Source organism: Bactrocera neohumeralis, chromosome 2 (assembly GCF_024586455.1).
Source record: "Bactrocera neohumeralis isolate Rockhampton chromosome 2, APGP_CSIRO_Bneo_wtdbg2-racon-allhic-juicebox.fasta_v2, whole genome shotgun sequence".
Taxonomy (NCBI): domain Eukaryota; kingdom Metazoa; phylum Arthropoda; class Insecta; order Diptera; family Tephritidae; genus Bactrocera; species Bactrocera neohumeralis.
In genome coordinates, this window is record NC_065919.1 from 78,180,378 (window position 1) to 78,191,085 (window position 10,708).

At 34.9% G+C, this 10,708-nt stretch overlaps 2 long non-coding RNA genes across 2 annotated transcripts; both read right to left on the reverse strand.

Moving 5' to 3' along the window:
* Nucleotides 1-4,225: 4,225 nt before the first annotated feature.
* On the reverse strand, nucleotides 4,226-4,599 carry LOC126767502 (uncharacterized). Its single transcript, XR_007669112.1, has 2 exons — nucleotides 4,527-4,599; nucleotides 4,226-4,452 (listed from the first exon to the last, which is right to left on the reverse strand). It is a non-coding gene; the product is annotated as an uncharacterized LOC126767502 (long non-coding RNA).
* A 2,212-nt stretch (nucleotides 4,600-6,811) lies between these two features.
* LOC126766229 (uncharacterized) lies at nucleotides 6,812-7,199 on the reverse strand. The gene is made up of 2 exons (XR_007668748.1): nucleotides 7,054-7,199; nucleotides 6,812-6,998 (listed from the first exon to the last, which is right to left on the reverse strand). It is a non-coding gene; the product is annotated as an uncharacterized LOC126766229 (long non-coding RNA).
* Nucleotides 7,200-10,708: the final 3,509 nt, after the last annotated feature.

Consider the following 10,708-nt stretch of genomic DNA (forward strand, 5'->3'; position numbering starts at 1 on the left):
TATATATATATATATATATATATATATATATATATATGTATATACCTGGTATTCTATGTGAATGCCCCGTGAAGCAGTCAGGATAGGCGACAGGTCGAGTAGCGCCTTGCAATTCACAAACCACTCCAGGTGACTGCGAGCGAAAAGCGAAGACTATAATTACTGACAAGCCGCAGCAGCGATATAGATGGGCGTAGCTCAGCACAGACCAAGTCACATCAAGGAAATACTTACTCGCTACTCGCCACTACAAATGCTGAGTTTAGCTAAGATTTCTTTTTAATATTCTTTTTGCTCTGTCTGTGGTTGTTGCAGCACTAAGAGAGCTGTTTTCATGTTCATGTTCTTCACATTGCAACATGCATTCATAGTTTAAGCCATTAAGATTATGATTTCGTGTTGAGGCAGTCATGTTGCATTAGCTGGCTGCCACTGCCTACTTGCCACTGAGCTATTGCATGTTGCATGTTTCTTAGCGCGCGTTACGGTCCATCGGGTTGCTGGATTTCTAAGTAATTTGATAAGGCGCTTGATGTAGTTCCTGCGCATGCGCTTTACTCGCACTTTTGGTTTATGCTTAGGTGAGTGCAAATGAGTGCGTTACTGCACATTAGACTGTAGCATTTCATTTGCCACAATTAGGCGTTGAATGGTGCTTCCGTTGCTGTTTTTAGTTTAAGTTTTTTGTGTAAATTAGCTCAATAAATGAAATTTTAAAGACCAACGTATTATTGCAAAATGCAACTTAGTCTATAGAAATTTTAATAATATTTCTTTTCCACAAAATAAAATAATAATAATTAATTACCAATATTCTAAGAATTGAATTATGAATTACTCTTAAATATCTTCTTTTTCAACGAAGTTTACTTTCTGTCGATCAAAGTTTTTTGCCTAAAATATTCTTTTTTTCTGCGAGCGAAATACTCATTTACAAACCTTGCCTACACTTAGGATTAATTTAGCAAAGTCACATACCAACAAAATATGGCAACGAAGAGATCAGCTAAATCATTATTTACCAAGGAGTCCATGATATTTGATCATATCAATAATACAGTTTAATCAGAGTGAAAGAAAATGGCTGTTAGGTATGAAGATGGTGGAAGATATGAACAATTGTGTTATGGTTGCTCTACTGACGAAGAAGGAATTGAAAATTTTTTTTCTGAAGGGGAAAAGTCCTGCCCAAGCCATATCGGCTCTCTTTATGAGTTCCAAGAAGATACGAATGTTTTCGGGCAAAATTTTTATTCAGCATTGGGACGAAGACCAACCTGAAGAGATTCAAGAGCTCCCATTTCATCCAGAAAAACTACGGTTTAGTGTAATTTATGAGCCGGTGGAATCATCGGTTCATTTCTCTTCAAAAATGATGCCGGTCAGAACGTAACCATCAATGGCGACCGTAATCGCGCAATCATAACCGACTATTTGAAGCTCGAAATTGAAGCTCGTTATCTCGGCGGCATTTGGTTTCAACGACGGCGCCACTTTCCATTCATCGCATCAATCTATGGATTTATTGAGAGATCACTTCTGGGAGCAGATAATTTCACGTTTTTGGTCGGTCGATTGACCACCAAAATCATGTTATATCACACCGTTAGACTTTTCCTGTGGGGATATGTAAAGTCTAAAGTCTCACCAAAGGTAACGAAGAATACCAACTATACAAGCGTGACCGTTGGTCCTTTGTGATGCCCAAAACTTCTAGTCTCTCATAAATCGACGAAACGTTTTGAACCAACGGAACTTTTTTTAAATCGGTCAATTTATATCCAAAATAAATCAAGCATAAGACAATAACGAAGTAGCGACGCGATATCATTATGATGAAATTGGGCACAGCACGCTCTTTCTAGCAAGCTCATCATGGCCAAAATATAAATATAAAGGAATATATAGAACATTCGATTTCATACAAACGGAGCAACAATGTGTAGCTTAGAAAATTTTGTACCGAGTGTTACAAAAATCTTTTTCGCTGATCAAACAAATATTTGCTTCCGCTACCATTTAACTTCAGTCATGTATTTGCAACGATTCTCACCTATCAACTGTCAGTATAGAAATTCGATACGATATCCTAAGTAGCGCCCAAATGCAGTAGTTCCTTGACCTCCAGTCAGCATTCCCCGAGCAGCACTAGTAGCTTCCAGCGTCATTCCGAAACTCGCTAATGCTATTAGTTATCTGCATATGCGCACATGGCATTCCTTGGGCAACCGCAATCGACGCTTCCGCAATGTCAACTCTCAGAGCGATAATTCACGCTGCACGCGCAAAGCCTTTCAACGTTGAGCTTCCACTCTGTGACGACAGAACGCGTGCATATCGCGGCCAACAGTGCTGTAGCGACCGTACGCCGGCGCTGGTTTTTGCCGTGTTTGTTCTCCTTCAGACTCACATTCACCCGAGTGAACAAACATAAAATTCAAATGAGAGAAAGACAACAGCAGCCAGCTTAAGAATCTAATGTGGCCAAGCATTTATATTATCAGTGGCTTGTGCAGCTGTAGAATGTGTGCAAAATATGTGAATGTGTGTGCCTGCGTGTTGTGGTAGCGCTTGGCGTTGGTGCGCGTGCGCCTGCGCATAACTTGTATAATTTCATGTGCAACGCTTCTGCGTTTCAGTTTTCTTTCTACGCTGCCGTCTGACCGTCTAATCCACTGGAATTTATTGGCGCACCACATTACTGACAACGTCAAGGTGCACAGCGATTTATTATACAGTTCTAAGTTTATTACCATTTGCTCTGAGTCGACGCACGTGTTTGTGCATGCACAAAATATGTATGTTGCAACACATGCATAAATATGAATATTTTTCAAGACTCCTTTACCTTATATATATGTATAGTTCGATGGTGCTCATATATGTAGGTACATTCTTGTTTTGTAAACTGTCTGAGTCGAATTCAGGTCTGCCAGCAGACACCCAGCTCCCACTTCACCAGATTGAGGCTTCAGAAAGTTAGTCAAACAGGTGATAAAATCAGAAAATTTGTTCTCATTTACGATAACTAACTGCATATTTTCCTAATGGAATGGCAGGAAAAGCATATTTGGGCTCAGTCTAAATTCGCCAGTGCCTTCAGAGATATCTTAAAAGGCCAAAAATTGCTCTTAGGGAGAATTGTAGTTATCCTTTTCTTTAAAATGGAGCGAAATCCTGTCGATCCAACATAGCCTTATAAGATAAACAGATGAGGATGACACCGTGACCTAAGAAATATTGTGCCATCTTCTAAATCACAACAACCCACTTGGAGACAGTATATTGATAATTTGCAATGAACTGCTGGGTGCTAGTGAGGCGATGTGATCCCTATTTGGAAACATGGATCAAGGGCCTTCATCCTACGTCTGCAGACTACTATACAGTCAATTATCAGGTTTTCTGGAGTTTCAGACTCCCTGTTGCAGAACCAGCAATTTGCACAAGAAGTTTGGCCTATGTTAAGTAAGCGCTTCTTGAGCTTACAATGGCCAGCGTAGAAGGCGACAAGTAGCCTGAGTTTGTTCCTTAGGTGGTTGACCACATATTTAAACCTTTCAAGGTTGTAACCACCCATTAGCAACTTGGTATGTCACATGCCTTGAAATTGTTGCCAATACCTTTCTCTGCCTATTCGTTCTTCCTTGCGAAGCAGCTTCTTTATGGTATGAGGACCCACCGCCATGAAGGCTACGGGTCCTATAATGATAGTGGTTGCTGCGGAATGGGCGAGCTCAAAAGCCAGTTCATTCCTTATCTATTTATCTTACGCCAGTTTTAGTAGAAGAGAAGAGAAAAAGTTGTTTGCACTTTGTTTGACGTCACAAGAAAAATTCTCCACACTAATCATTCAATAGTGGGATCACTGTTATAATTGACACTAAAAGAGGTGGGAAATCTCTTCACTCATTTGTTAAGAAAAATGAGATGAATTCAAATAAACGTGGGATCACTGTTATCTCACCGTGACTTTCTTTCTCTATTGCCAGAAAGTACCTGAGCTAAAAGACAAATTGACAAAGTTTTCCCTTTCTTTCAAAAAGTATCTCGTACTTTTAATGTTCCTTAATATTCAAATCATAATTTTGAACACTTTTTTGGTTTTAACGCTGGCTTACTACGCTCGTTGTGTTTTGAAGAACTTCGACTTTAAGTAATCCCAATATACAATATTATATCTATCCTCAGAAAATTAAAGTTCAAAGTACTAAAATACTTCAGATTACTTCAGTTTTTCACCTTTATTTTTCTTCCCTTTATTTATTTACATTCAAAAGTCATAATACAAAAATATCAACTCTCATCTTGCAATGCTTTCAAGAGGGTTGTCAAAGCATCCTTTACCGATGTAGATGGAGATCCTTCTTTAATATAACTACGAATAGCATCGAGAAATATATTTAGCGGACTAGATTTAGGTCTAGAAAAATCAGGAAGAAAGAAGAACGGCTGAGAGAAGACAATTTATTATTCATTCAAAACTTAAGCAAAGTGCACCATTTCATAAATATTGTATTACTCACCTTAGCCTCTACAACTGCGCTAAAACAAAATAGCACGCAGATAAATAGCAAAAGATAGTGCACAAAATGTAACCTCATTTTTGTAACTTAAACTTGTTTGAAAGCGATGTTCTGAAACGCTAAACTTTATATGCGCGAAATTAATAATTTTGCGTTGCAAAAACTAATTCTTTTTAATTGGAAATTCTTCTGAACATTTTTCGATGACAAATACTCTACTGTTATCTATTTTACGATAGTTTTAGTATTTTACTTTTATTTTTTTTTTTTCAAATATAATAAGTATTTGTTACATCGGGTTATAAAGGGTGATCCATTTCAAGGTTTTCTACTTTTTTAAAGAAATTTCAAATTTAATGCGGTATGTTAATTATCATTCGAAAGATCACACGATCTTGGTGGCCAATCGACCGGCCTAAATCGCGAAATTACCTGCTGACCGAAGTGCTCTCTCAATAAATCCATTGATTTGTGCGATGTGTAGGAAGTGGTGTCGTCTTGTTGAAACCAAATGTGGTCGAGATCTCCAGCTTCCATTTTAAGCATCAAGTAGTAGGTTATTATGGATTATATTTCAATATAAGATCTCGACGTAAAATGCGTCAAGCCGTTCCATACTTCAGTCCGAGTTGCTGCCAACGGCGTCGAATCGACTCTGCGCACTCTCAGCTGCGGCTGCTATATATTCTTTACTGCGAGGTGGACACAGTCTGTTCTGTCGAATATTATCCAATAATGAATGCTGGATTCAAAGATGAGTGCTGGTGTTGCGCATGGTTCGCTCAGTACGCCGATTATGTTGACCATAAGTTGAGAGAAGCGCACGAAACACATTCTTTACGGAAAGTGAATTTTTTTTAATAAAGTTGAAAGATTTGGAAACGTTGTTCAGGCGTAATTCTTTCCATGATGAAAAGCCAACCAATACTAAACAAAAATAACTTAACAGCTTGTCACGACTCACTCGTGATCTATCAAAAATGGCTATTCAGCAAAGTACATCTACTTGGATCACCTGTTATAACACATGCTTTTACTTTAATCTGGACACTGTAGTCTACCTTTTACTTGGGTAACATAAGGCTTGCTGAAAGTATTTCAACAAATGCTTTCACCTTTGTAAAACTTTGTCTGAAGAGCTTTCATCCATTTTAGAGAGTTTTCACTTATAATCTGAAAACCTTTAATATAAAGTGTATATTTGAGACAATATTACTTTATATGTATATTGTTATAATAAAATGCCATTCAAGCTTTAGAAATATTCTATTTTGTATCTCTTTTCGTTTGTTTTTGCAGCTTTCAATTAGACGTTCAATTTTGTGTAATTATAAACTGGAGCATTAATCACGGTAAAAACCATTTTAACAATTTAATATTCTTTGAAAAATGTCAAATATACATATTCCGGAATATGGTTATTTTCATACAGGTGGAAGTTTCACCATAAAAGCATATAATTACAGCCATTCTTTTAAAATTCCAACTTTTTGTTGTCACATGAGAACTCATAACAAATTTTGAAAGTACTAAAGCCACTAATGTGAATGAAATAAGACGAACTGTCAGGTTTTCTTGTGATATAAAAACATATATTTTCTTAATAAAAAAAGTACATATGCTTTTCGTGAATATTTGGCTTCTGGAAAGTCTTTTAAAAGTCTCCAACTATAATCAGCTAATCTTTAGCTCCTTTTTTCTTTGAAAGCTCTGCTTCATTAAGAAAACCTCTTGCCTTGTACATCACTCATTGCGCCCAAATTTGCCAGGAAGAAATCCAGATCAGAGTTTATTAATTATTTTTTATCCGATTTATAATTTCCGACAAATTTTTACATAATATTTATAAAAACACTTCAGTATTGAAACTGAATTTTCTTCAAAACTCTTATCTCTTTTCAGTTGCCGTATTCGTGGACCTACAAATATTCTATCTTTAATTTTTTTCTGACTGAGTTTGAGGAATTCCTCTTTCATATATATAAATCCACTGCCATCTCAAGACATAGCTTTTACGCTTTTACAAAATTAAATTGCATTTTATTTCAGAAACTTTGACAATACAGGTGGAAATAACAAACAAAGGGCCAAACAAATGAATTCAAATCGCAATTTTCATATGTAATTTTAACATACCTAAATAGAAATCTAGAAAAAAATAATAATTTTCATTCTGAAACCAGTTTTCATTTAAAATTTTTTATTATATTTGTATAAAATAATTTTATTTTTCTAACTCCTCTTCTAAGGAAAATATTTTGCTAAAGAAAAATAAAAACAAACAATTTATACTTTGAATCCACTTTTTTCTATTCGTTTATTGGTAGTTATGTTAGGTATTCCAATTGAAGATAGAAATACTGACTTAGGAGATTCGCTTTAACTTTTTTCCTTTAATTGATCCAAAAGTTCTTGAATTAAATCCTTTACTGAAGGTGTTGTATGGTGTGGTCTTCCAAGTCCAAAGCAAGGCTGAGAAAAGAAAATCGTTACTAACAACTATGATAAAAGTTTGGAAAATATTTACTTTAGGTTTTGCCTCCACATTCAAGGCAAAAGCGCCAAGTAGTATGAAGATGAGGCAAACGATATATAACTTCATTTTTTAGATTCGATATTTTCAGGCTTTTACTTAAGCTTGTGGTTATTGAAACTGCTTTGACATCTCCAAAACGAAAACAGCGCTTTTAAGGCGTTAAAGTAGCGAGAATTATAGTTTGTTTATATGTAGTTATCACTTTTTTTAATTGAAAAATTGTTGGTGGAAATTTAAAAAGTATTAAATCAACTAGTTTAGAATGCAGGAGGTATTATAACAAAATTCACTAAATTAAATCAGTAATAATAAGTACAGAACGGCTAAGTTCGGGTGTACCTCTCCTACTCCTGCAACTTGCAATAATCAAAGTCGGAGAAAGTCTTCTAGGTCCTCTCCATAATACCGAGCATCTTAAAGTCTTGTTAATGAAAACACGTTTTCTATCAACCTGACTTCAAATTTGAATAATTCTCTTGCAAAATTTGCGATTAAATACGAGCTTTTATTATCAAATGCAACACATTTGGCATTCCACGACCGCTACATCTAATTCTGCATACACAAGTAACTTCGCTAGCCGCGCCTAATGAGCGGCAAGCCCAAAGGGTTGTAAATCAAAGAGATGTTACCGCCTGATTTGCTCAAAACCACAGAACAACAATAATAAAAGCGAGTTCACAGCGGATGCATGAGCAGCAAAAATCTGTACGCTGACATCAGGATATAACATTGCGACGCTTATGGCAGCTTGCTTGCCCAGATATGCCAACCATTGGGCCTTGCGTACGTGCCGGTGCAATTTTTCACTTTGAAATTAACATACATATATAATATAACAATAATGCATGAATTATAATGTGAGACTAAAAACAGTTGCAAAGTATAATCTGCTGACTCGTCATATATTACAGCAACTAACTGAGTTATTATAGTTTCGCTGTTCTTTTCAGGCCGTCTGAAGACATTACCGTCCAGCACTAGTTTTCTGAATTAACGCATTATCTCAAAAACTTCTTCGAAATCATAACTCAATTTAAGTTGTTTAGCTTTTCAACTGGACAAGAAAATTGTCTCTGTGGCTGCGTGCATGCATCTGTACTTCTAAAACTATGGGTTGGGTCGCATACTACAGAGCTGCATGTATGTTTGGTATGTGTATATGTATCATTGAGAAAATTAATCCAGCCATGGCATGCTTTCGCCTTCTTTGGTCGCGGCGGAAAGTGTTAATTTCAGTTATGGTCATTTGGCTTGAGCTCCGCCAGCTTTTTATGGCAATAAAGTGAGCTGCTTGCTGACTGTCAGTACTAAGGAAATTCTCCAGATTCTTAAATTTCAACAATTTCACTTGAATGAGTTGAAAAACTGGCAACGCACCATTTTCGGTGCGTTCAGGTGTTGCTTAGGGAATTCATTCTATTTTTACATACACTCGAATGCAGACAAAGTTTCTCGCCGCCGATTAATGAATGCCAATTTTGGCGCTTTACGTGTTTATTGTTGTTTTGTTTTGTTGTAGTGTATTAAATCAAACAATTAATTAATGAAAAATAATATAATGATAGTGTCTAGTCAATCTCGTAAGTGTTTCTATGTATATAAGTACGGTAACTTTTGCAATAGGTTAATAGGTTTAAGAGCTAAGGAAAATTGATAGGGCTTATGTAATAAATAGATAAGACTTAGTTATACCGATAACAGGTCCGTACGTTTTGAAGTAAGAGGCACACCTGGTATGACAGCCTTAAATCGACGATTTTTGTGAAATTAGGAAAACTTATGTTTTACAATTTTAAAATATATATATGTATTTTCAGAAAACACAGTAAAGCAATCGAAAATTTACAATTGGTGGCATTTTTTAAAAAAGTTCAATTTTACACAACATTTCGATTTTTGATTTTATAAAAAACTGGTAAGTCATGGAATGGAAAACTACATACATACAGAACATGCAGAAAAAAAGTTGATAGAGATCGAATATTTCTCAAACGAAAGTGATGTTTCTAAAAAGCTTGTTTAAAGATAACTGATGAAGCTATATGAACTGAGCGGCAACGCTTTGTAAGCTGTAATTCAAAAACTATTTGAGATATCGAATTAAAGTTTAATATGTTACCAAAGGCACGGTGACATATTATAAAGTTATAATAGAAGTTAGGTTACGTTATGACGCCGATCCTAACAAGGAGCTAACTATATTAGATCAGATAAGAACAACGCTCCCGTGTTTCATCTAAAACTTTAGTATAATACATCATAAGGTCCTTCTAAATCGACAAATTGCTTTGAGTCTATTACAAAGTTGTTAAGACGGTCGAATGTCAGTTTCTCTTTCTATGTCGCCGAAGATACCACTATCTTGTAAAGGCGGTAACTAACGGAAAAACAAAAATTCTAAAAATAATGTACACTTGAGTATTTTTTAAACTAGCAGAAAAAAAGTGAGAAATTTTCAAAAACGGTATAAGTTCTGTAAAAAGTGGAAGCTTAGCAAGCTTTCAGTGGAAAAAGAAATTGTTTAAAGAAATATATATATATTTTGAAATCAGATGAAAGCTCGCTATAACTAGTGAAAGTTGAAAAGTCTTCTTGTTTATTTATAGATAAAATTGTCATAAAAAATGCTGCTATGAAGGGTATTATAGCTTCGATACAGCCAAAGTTAACGATTTTTATAATTTAAATAAAATTCCTTTAGCTTTTTGACATTCTCTGAACATGAAATAAAAAATAACGGTAACAAAATTACACAGCTGTCGATTCCTCCTTTAGTTGTCGCTAATTTTTAACAATTCATTACACCAATATCATGTTTGTATCCTAATATTTACTTATTGGAAATAAGATTTAGAAATATTTTGTTTTTTAAATTTAAATGAAAAAATAAGTCATATAAAAATGTCAAAAAATATTGCTTCTCTCGAGCTTTCACTTATTTTTTTTTTTTTTTTGCATTGACAGCATACATTTGAATAATAGTAGCATTAGCTTTTTTCATTTGCCAACAACAATTTAAAGTTGTTCATAGAATTTGCCAATTAAAAGCGGCTGCCATTGAACCAAAGGCGGCGAGGCCGTAATCTAAGATTTAGTAGGCAAATTGTAAGCAATTGGTTTTAATTTGCAGTCAATTTTCTTAAGCTATATACTTTCATACATACACAAAACCAATTTGTATCTGAAGCTAAGTTAACAAAGTTGCCAGCATTTACCCAAAGTCATCGAATGCATTTACACACATAAGTAAAATTTCATTATTGTTTATCTTTTATTTTTATACCCTGATCAGGGTAAAAAAAAACCAAACTTTTATAGAGACATTTTTATATTTGTAAGATAATATATTTCATCCAAACTTACCAATCAAAATCAAGATAAAGATCTTTTCCTTATTAAGTAATCTTAATTCGACATGAAGGTAGTTTATATCAAACAACGTTGCCAGAAAATGTAGGAAAACTTTTTCCGTTTGATGGTTGTAGCTATTTACTATAAAAAATGTCCAGTGAAGGGTATTATAGCTTCGATGCAGGCGAAGTTAAAGTATTTTCCCCCATTTTTAGTTAATTTAAGCTTTTCATTTTGCATTTTACTTTTATGGCTTTCTCAGTTTATTACAATGTGTGGTAGTTTTGCGTTA